The sequence below is a fragment of the Pyxicephalus adspersus genome, chromosome 3 (assembly GCF_032062135.1).
Source record: "Pyxicephalus adspersus chromosome 3, UCB_Pads_2.0, whole genome shotgun sequence".
In the NCBI taxonomy this organism is placed as follows: Eukaryota; Metazoa; Chordata; class Amphibia; order Anura; family Pyxicephalidae; genus Pyxicephalus; species Pyxicephalus adspersus.
Window position 1 is genome coordinate 27024444 of NC_092860.1, and position 8330 is coordinate 27032773.

General features: G+C 39.8%; 1 protein-coding gene across 1 annotated transcript in view; it reads right to left on the minus strand.

Moving 5' to 3' along the window:
• Positions 1 to 2603, minus strand: part of CNP (2'',3''-cyclic nucleotide 3'' phosphodiesterase) — a 19239-nt gene extending 16636 nt beyond the window's left edge. The window contains exon 1 of the mRNA XM_072404046.1: positions 2411 to 2603. The gene's annotated coding sequence lies outside the window, so the exon portion shown is untranslated. The remainder of the gene's footprint in view (positions 1 to 2410) is intronic.
• Positions 2604 to 8330: the final 5727 nt, after the last annotated feature.

Consider the following 8330-nt stretch of genomic DNA (forward strand, 5'->3'; position numbering starts at 1 on the left):
TTCTGAGTTAAATTTCAATAGTAACCATTTTGCACAGGCTAACAATAATAATAACAATATTCTTCTATGAAAATCTAACCATTCAAGTCCATGCCTTGGAGTAGCAAGGAAAAGTACAGCTGAGGGGGAGTGCTGGAAATGCCAGACGCTGCCAATGTGGAGCTAAATCTTATTGAGTGGCCTGCCGCTGAAACTCCCTCTTCATTAAAATAGCTCCGCTACTAAAATTCCCGGCATTATTTGTGTCTAAAAAACAGTTCAATGCAGGGCCACGCATAGGCAGAGAGCCCGCTGGTCTATAGACGCTAGTGATGCCAGGAATTGTAGTAGCGACGCTATTTCAATACAGTAGCGGGCCAGCTGCAGTTCAAAATTGGGATTCCTTTGGGGGGAAAAAAAATTTGGCCCCTGGGCCAGAATTTGACACCCCTGGCATACAGAGCCAAAGGAGATAATGAGTTTACAAAGGGAAGAGGTATTCAGAAAAAAGAGAACCGGTCTAAAGACTGACACCTGGGGAATATTGACAGCGAGGGGAGATGAAGAGTTACCAATAAAGTAAACTTGGAAGTAGAGTTTAGATAAATAGGTAATAAACCAAGAGAGTGTTACTGATAACAAATTAGTTCAGGATCTGGAGTAGAGGGGGTTCATATAGGGAGCTCAGGAAAATGATCAGGAGCAAAGTGTTACCCACTGAACCAGGAAACACTGGACAGAATATTATTATTACACAGTATTTATATAGCGCCAACATATTACACATCGCTGTAAAAAGTCCATAGTCCTTGCACTAACTGTTCCCCAAAGGGGTCACAATCTAATGTCCCTTCCATCGTCATATGTCATTAACACAGTCTAAGGTCATTTTGTAGGGGGAAGCCAATTACCCTAACTGCATGTTTTTGGAATGTGGGAGGAAACAGACTACCTGTTGGAAGACAGGGTCACTTTAAAGCAGTGGTTGCCAACCTTTTCAGACCCGCAGACCACTACATTTACAAACTCTGGACTTATCATGCGCGGAGAGCCATATGTCACTCAAAGGGCAAGAAACTTCCCCCATAGTGACGTCATAATGTCAGAACCCACCAACTCGGCCATCACAGGTCTGAGCCTGCAATGGGAGAGAGGGCGGGTTGATTCCAAAGACAGAACCTGCCCACCCCCCTCAGCCTGTGATCTATACGGAAGACATGTTCTGCAGCACTGGCTGGTGCGCCCCCCCAGCGGGGTCAAAACAACCAGCCAGAGAGCGGTGCACCGGCCAAAGCTGCGGCCCACCGGTTGGCGACCGCTGCACTATAGAGTGTCACCTTGTCTTTCATGCTTCCCAGTGACCTGCGGGAGAAACAACCTGCCCACTTCCCCAAGCCTGTGATCCATAAGGGGGACATGGTCCACCGCTCTGGTCTCTGTGTCCCACCAGTGGGGTCCTTCTCCTGACCCCATGGAGGTGGGGCACACCATCCAGAGCCACGAACCACCCAATTTTTTTTCCGGTTGGCGACCGCTGCTTTAAAGCATTGCTTCACTTTACATTATTTTTACAAGTGTTTCCTCCATCCCCATTTAAAATAAAAGTATTTACCCTTTGTGTTCTCTAACACAGGTTGATGTCCTAGGGTGACCTGTGGTGCCCAGCATTATTGAACTGACTTCCTGTGAGCCTTCCTGCAGAACTCAGAAATCACAATGTAAACGCCATTCTCTGGTGCTGGCATCAAAGGAAAAGTGAAAGTTTTGTCCGTAAGATACCTGAACGTAAAGTTTGTGTGCTGGAAATGCTTCATGTCCGCTCACACTAATTTCCTCTACTGCAGTGGGATAACTTAATAGGCCTTAACACACATTAACGTTCCTCACATTAACCTTCCTGGCAGTCTGAATAATAAGTATTTTTAAATCTCAAAACGGTACATTTAAAAATACTTATTTTAAATTTCCCTCCTAGTCCCACCTCCCAGCCGTATGGTCCCGTCCCCCAGCTTACACTGCCTAGCCCAGCCGGCATCTACGCCCCCTAGCCTTGCATCCCCAATGTTCATACGCCGAGGACAGCCGATTGGACTGCCAGTCAGAATGCATAGTTCTGCTTTGCAACAACATAGAATATGGGGGTCAGAGTTTGGCAGACGATCCAATAGGTGAATAATGGCAGCCTTTGTATATCTCCCAGTACAGTTTTTAAAGAAATCAATAAACAGGAAATATTTCTGTAAATAAGGTCATGACATGGCCTGGTATTTTACCAGTCTAACGAGTAAACATTGGGTCTGTTCCCAATGTTAATATTAGGAATTAGGTTAGTAAACTGAAACTATGGTGCTAATCCTGACATATTCACATTGACACACATATTTATAGCACGTTGTTCCTTGTCATCTAAGGGATTGTGTAAGCCGTGTACCGGGGGCTTTCTACGATACAGCTCCTTTCAGCCTTTCTGGAAAACAATCCTTTTCCTCTGGACAGGATGTGCCTTGGACGATGGTCAGCCTCACTCAGCCACAGTTCCTGAGACTCTAGGACGCGCTGACACTTGGATGCGAGCGGATTCTGTTTCACACACCGTCCTTGCACGATGCCTGCTCTCCTGCTTCCTGTCTTCCTCTTTCTGAGAACAACCACTCCTCCTATCAATATACAAATACTGGCAACCTGTTTAGCTGTGTTAAGAAACAGCGGCATCTTGTGGCTGAAATGCAGAATGACAGTCCTATATTTAATTACAAACATTGAACAGAGTGCTGTTTCTCAATCTCACAATTGATTTAGCAAAAAAAGTGAATCTTGGCTCTTAACATTAACACAATGACCATCTGCGTGTTTATGCCAATACTTTTGTAGGCTGTCCTATAATATATCATTGACATTTTTAAGGTGATAGAGATGCTACAGCCAATCACAAAATCTCTCCTATATAGTCTAATGCCGCCTTTCTCATCCTATTTACCCCTGAGGACCCCATACAATAATTTCTAGGTCTCAGGGAACTGCTGCTAGAAATTTATTGAGGGTCAGTGGACAAAACGACTCTTAAATTGGTGGCCAGTGAACCTTACAGTGGAGGCTGGAATAAAACTTTTATAGATAACTAACAACATTATTGGAGTCATATAGTTGGCTATACCTAGTGGTGTGGCCCCAGTTATTGCAGACATCATAAAATGGGAGGTCAGACAAAGTCCAAAGAACCCCTAGCAACCTCGGGGGGGACTACTTTGGGGGGTTGAGAATGTTTGGTGTAAGGGCTATCATAAAAATACTTTCTTACTTTTTTTTTGGTTATTTTGGCACCTGCCCTTCCCCATTTTTTAACACTTGAAGTAAAATAAATCTTTATACAAAAAAGTTCAATGTAAAACTCACACTGCATTTCAATAAACATTTTCCTGTTAGCTTTAAACTGGCCTAATACATTACAATTTGATTGTACGAACTAGATTTACCAAACTATACATTTACCAGTTTATTTACCTGCGTAATATGTTGGTGCTATATAAATCCTGTTTATTAACCACCTAACAGATAAACCCGACCTTGGTACGGGCTAAAAAAAGTTACTATTTTCGATAACCCCGAACTTTTCTCACTGTATGTAAATACAGTGAGAAAAGTTTGGGTTTATCAATCACTTACCTGGTCCTGCTGCGATCGTCCATCCGTCGTGTTCCAGCGTCATCCTCCAGTGTCGGGTGTCCTCTCTGGGAAGAAGAAGCCGGCCGGCTTCTTCTCCCTCTGTTCTGTCCAGCGTGATCGCACGCACGTGATCCCTCCGCTCCTCCGGACACGTCTGTCCTCTTCGATCTTCATCCGGCGAGTGCAGTGACGATCACCGGGGTTTCATAAAAAAAAAATTTATTATTACATTTATAACATTTTGGACATATTTCAGTGAGTTATGCGGTAATTCGGTGAATTAGAGCCTACAATCCAAAATAAATTTCCATGCAAAAAATGTAACACTTTTTGCATGGAAGTTGGGAAAGAATTAGAATACCCGGCGTTTGCGTACGCGTCCCTCGGCGATTACTGATGATGTCCATGCGTGCGCCCGTCGATGGGGGTCGTAGCGGGAAATTCAAATATTTTGTATTGGATTCAATACAAAGTTCTGTATCCAGTCCAATACAAAATAATACAAAATATATTTATGTGGTTTTGTCTGGTATGTGATGGACACTAGGGAGGTGTTTTAGAAAAATATATTATTATACAGTATACCGAATTATCGCATTTTCAGTATTTTTCATTTATTTATGTATTCTTGTTTAAGCTGATTTTTGTGTATTTTAATTTTATTAAAAGTATTTTTTTTTTTGCATGATTGTGTGTTTCAAACATTTTTTATATTCATGATATCTACTAGAACCCTGTTCGGACATATTTCTGTAAGTTACAGGTCTACAATTTAAAAAAAAAATTAATTAAAACCTGTAACGCTTTTGGAACAGAAATCTAGACCTCAGTGTAACGCCCAGGTGGTTAAAAATAATATTAATGATAATAATAATAATAAAAGTAAATATAATAATTTGTGCTTACATCTCCCTCTAGTGGACACAGTTGAACATTAAGAGTCAATACAAGCATACCAGGGCATTGCGGAGTGCTCAGAACGATGACAAACACGGTATTATTTCTCCCACTGACCACCAACGCAGGAAAATGTATTACTTCCACATACAATATATACAAATATTAAACAGAACGTTTATGCAAATAATAGACAGTGACAGTGGATTTTGGTTGTTTTACACTACCTTTTTTTCCTCATTGCCAACATCTTCTCCACTGTTGAAGACACAATTGCTGAGACAAGCAGAGCATACTGTGTCCATTATTATTTTTTTTTTAATTTATAAAGCACCATCAAGTACTATGCAGGCAAAGTGGAAACAAAGAATTCAAAGTACATACCTATATATTAGGAATGTCCAGTGACTCCGCACCAAGCCACCAAGTGGTATGAAATTTGGCACCTTTGAAGTACCACTACTACACTAATAACTTACAGCCATTGGAGAGGGAAAGATAAGTGATGGAGTTGTGTCACTATGTTTATAGGATGGATAGTGACAGAGGAGGCCCAGTTGGTGCAAGATTAGAAGGTTAGGATTAAAGTTACACAGCCCTTAACATAGTCCAGGATATTCTTATCCTCTCCACAAGTACTGATGTGGAATGAGAACTTTAGTTGGATACCAGGGTGTCCAAAGTATTTGTAGTCATGAGTCCAATGCAGGGAGGTTTAAAGCTAGATTCCTGAGGTACTAGAGTCTTGCCCAGGCTGATATCAAGATCATGGAGCCAGAATTTGGGTGGAAGGGATAATAATCTCATAAATTGGAATCCTGGGGATCAACACGATACATCAGAGCATCAGCTCTTGTGTCAGGGAACCGAGGATCAAGGGTAATCACAAACTAAAGGACCGAGGAGCTTGCCTCTTATTTAGGTGCCAGATAGATTGCAGATAATCTCATGAGATGATAGTTCTAAAAAATAACACTATTTTCTAGTTTGATGACCAGAAGGTTTTCAATGTCTAGAACAAATTATAAGAGAACAGACACAACAACATCTAGCCTGTTCAGAAACTGAAGAAGGAAGAATTTACTTTAATAAAGAAAGATTGGGTGATGTCAGGTCTGGTTAAGTCTAGACCCAAATAGAAGGCCCACTGAAGGATACCAGAGTTTGGCATTGACTTCCTTCTTAGTGAGAGCAGGAATGGGGGAGATACAATAACTAAATAGTTACAGAAGGACTGCCAATACTAAATGGCAAAACTGAAGAAGTGTTACGTGACTTCTAGACTAGGCAATGGTCTGTTGGAAATGGCAGCAATTTGCGGACCATAATAAACCTATCATTGGAAATTATGCATTCCAGAAAAGGCATCTGTCAGCTTACAAACCAATATTAAAAAGTATGAACAGAAGTCTGTGTGTGTACAAATCTGAAGAAAAAAACATTGTATGAATATGTCACCTCCATGGAGACCTCAGAAAACCTGGTTTACAAAGTGTTGGAAGACAGCTGCTGCAGAAGCCAAAGAGCAAAATATTCATAGTGAATCCCCCTAGTTTTCAATGCTGTTCTCCAGTCATCACACATCTTGATAGTAAATGGAGTTTTTTGAAAATTTAGGCTTCCTAGAAGAGTTAAGAAAGCTCTAAAATATGAGGCAAAGAACAACTTTTCTTGTGATGGCATTAAGTATACAATTATAAATAGGTGTAGAGTTCCTGTCCCAGCAGGAGAAGACAGTTTAATTTAATAAAGATTCTCTTGGGGCAATCATTTTAATGTTCATACGTCTACTTTTCCACCCAGGGTTTGTATACATTTTTGTATTGGAATTTATAGGTGTTCTTCACATTACACATTGTAATGTGCTATACTCTTCACGTGTGTACAATCCACTTTTTACTGAAAGTTAACCATTATTAACAATTCCAAAACTGAAGTCTTCAATATATCCTGAAATGTATGTAACAGGCATGAGGAGTTCTGTTGTATTGTTTTACTTCCATCCAAATGAGAAATCGTCTTTATTGTCTATTTTATGTAAATAATGAATGCTCAGAATTGAAGGGGGCAAATGTAATCTTTATTTACATAATTTTCTTATTAACAACATAATTTACCATTCCACTAATATCTTGTTGTAGCTTACCCAATAGAAAAGAAAATCTGTTACGTCAGCAGACTTATATTCATGTTGCGGGATCTAGGCTTGCTTCATCATTCTCTTCACTTGACATATGTTCATCTAAAAGAAAAAAGGAGTCAGCATATATGAAAACTTATAAATGACTGGATTTCATTTATAATTTTTAAAAGATATCTCTTTTAATAAAAAATACATTCAACCCCTTGCCCCCCCCCCAAAGACAAATAAATACCACAACACATTAAACAACTATGGGATTGGAAAAGTGTATCACCATCCTGTATTTTTGTTTACTCGTATAACAATGTATGATATGTTCATTAACGCATGTTGCAGTAACATACGTATTATGATTGTACAAGGATCTAAATGGGCCTTATCTTGTCCATAGAACACTGGCATCCTCACATGAAAAGATTCACTTTTAAAGTGCACATAAAAGACTAGTGAAAATCTAATGTTGCCTGGGTGCCTTTAACATTTTAAATCTCATTGTTGTGGTAACATGCACATTACTGCAATCCATGATAATGCACCTATTGTGCATATTCATGTTGTAGTGCCATTTATTTGAAAGCTTCTCCAATGCATTATGTATTAAGGCAATGCAGCTACATTGTAACATGCTGTAATGAGTGGCAAAACATGGGACTTGTTGATTATGTTGGGTTACCTTAATGCAAAGCATGTAAATGCACAACATACCTCACATTCATGAACATATTGGATAGATCTAATTTAGCCCTAAAGCAACTCCAAGATATTTAGTCCACCTCTTGTCAAAAAATCCAATCCCTATAATAATATCTTTAACTTTTACCTTGACTCCTTTACTCACAATGACATAACCCTTTACTTCTCTGCCCACAATTCACATCGCCAAACCCGGAAAAAAATAACTTTTTACGTCTAAACCCGTAACATTTTACCTTCAACATTTCCCCCTAAATTAGCCCTAAATACTTAACACTTATCTACCCAAACAGAATTGTCAAGCAGGAATTGATTCCAACAGACAATGCAATAAGGGCAGCAAAGTACCAGAAAGAGAGCTGAAGGGGGGCAAGCAGTAGGCAAAAACAAAATCGGAGGAAACTCCAAGTTATTACCTTAGAGAGAAGTACAAAGTACTGAAAGTACAAAGAAGCTGATGAGAAGCAACACGTGCATTTGATAAAACACTAAATGTTGTGACCTAAATTTAAGTACTGTTGATAAAGGCTAGGAGTGGAGCTGCACAGCTCTTTGGAAAGTCTAACATATGATGGAGGTCTGTAGATCCAACTAGTCCAAAGCTTATAACGTCAGATAAAAGTCACCCGAGATGAATGGTTGTGCTTGTCCTAGGTACAGCAGTCCCCCGACATCGTTCATCAATCAGCCAAATTTAAACAGAACACAGAAGTAGCTATTTCCTAAAACTTTCCCTTTTCTAGTTTAGAATTCTTTCCCATTCATGAAATCTCTATAATCGCCTTTATCATCAGGGTAGGGAAGAATCCAGTTTAGAAATTATAATCCAGATTCCTTTAAATAAGGCTATTTTGGACACTGGACATACTTTAGGCTTTTGTGTCCAGATTCACCCTCTAAAAAGAAGGTTAAACACAGTTGAGCAACCATACACCTATACAGATGCTGTAGATGG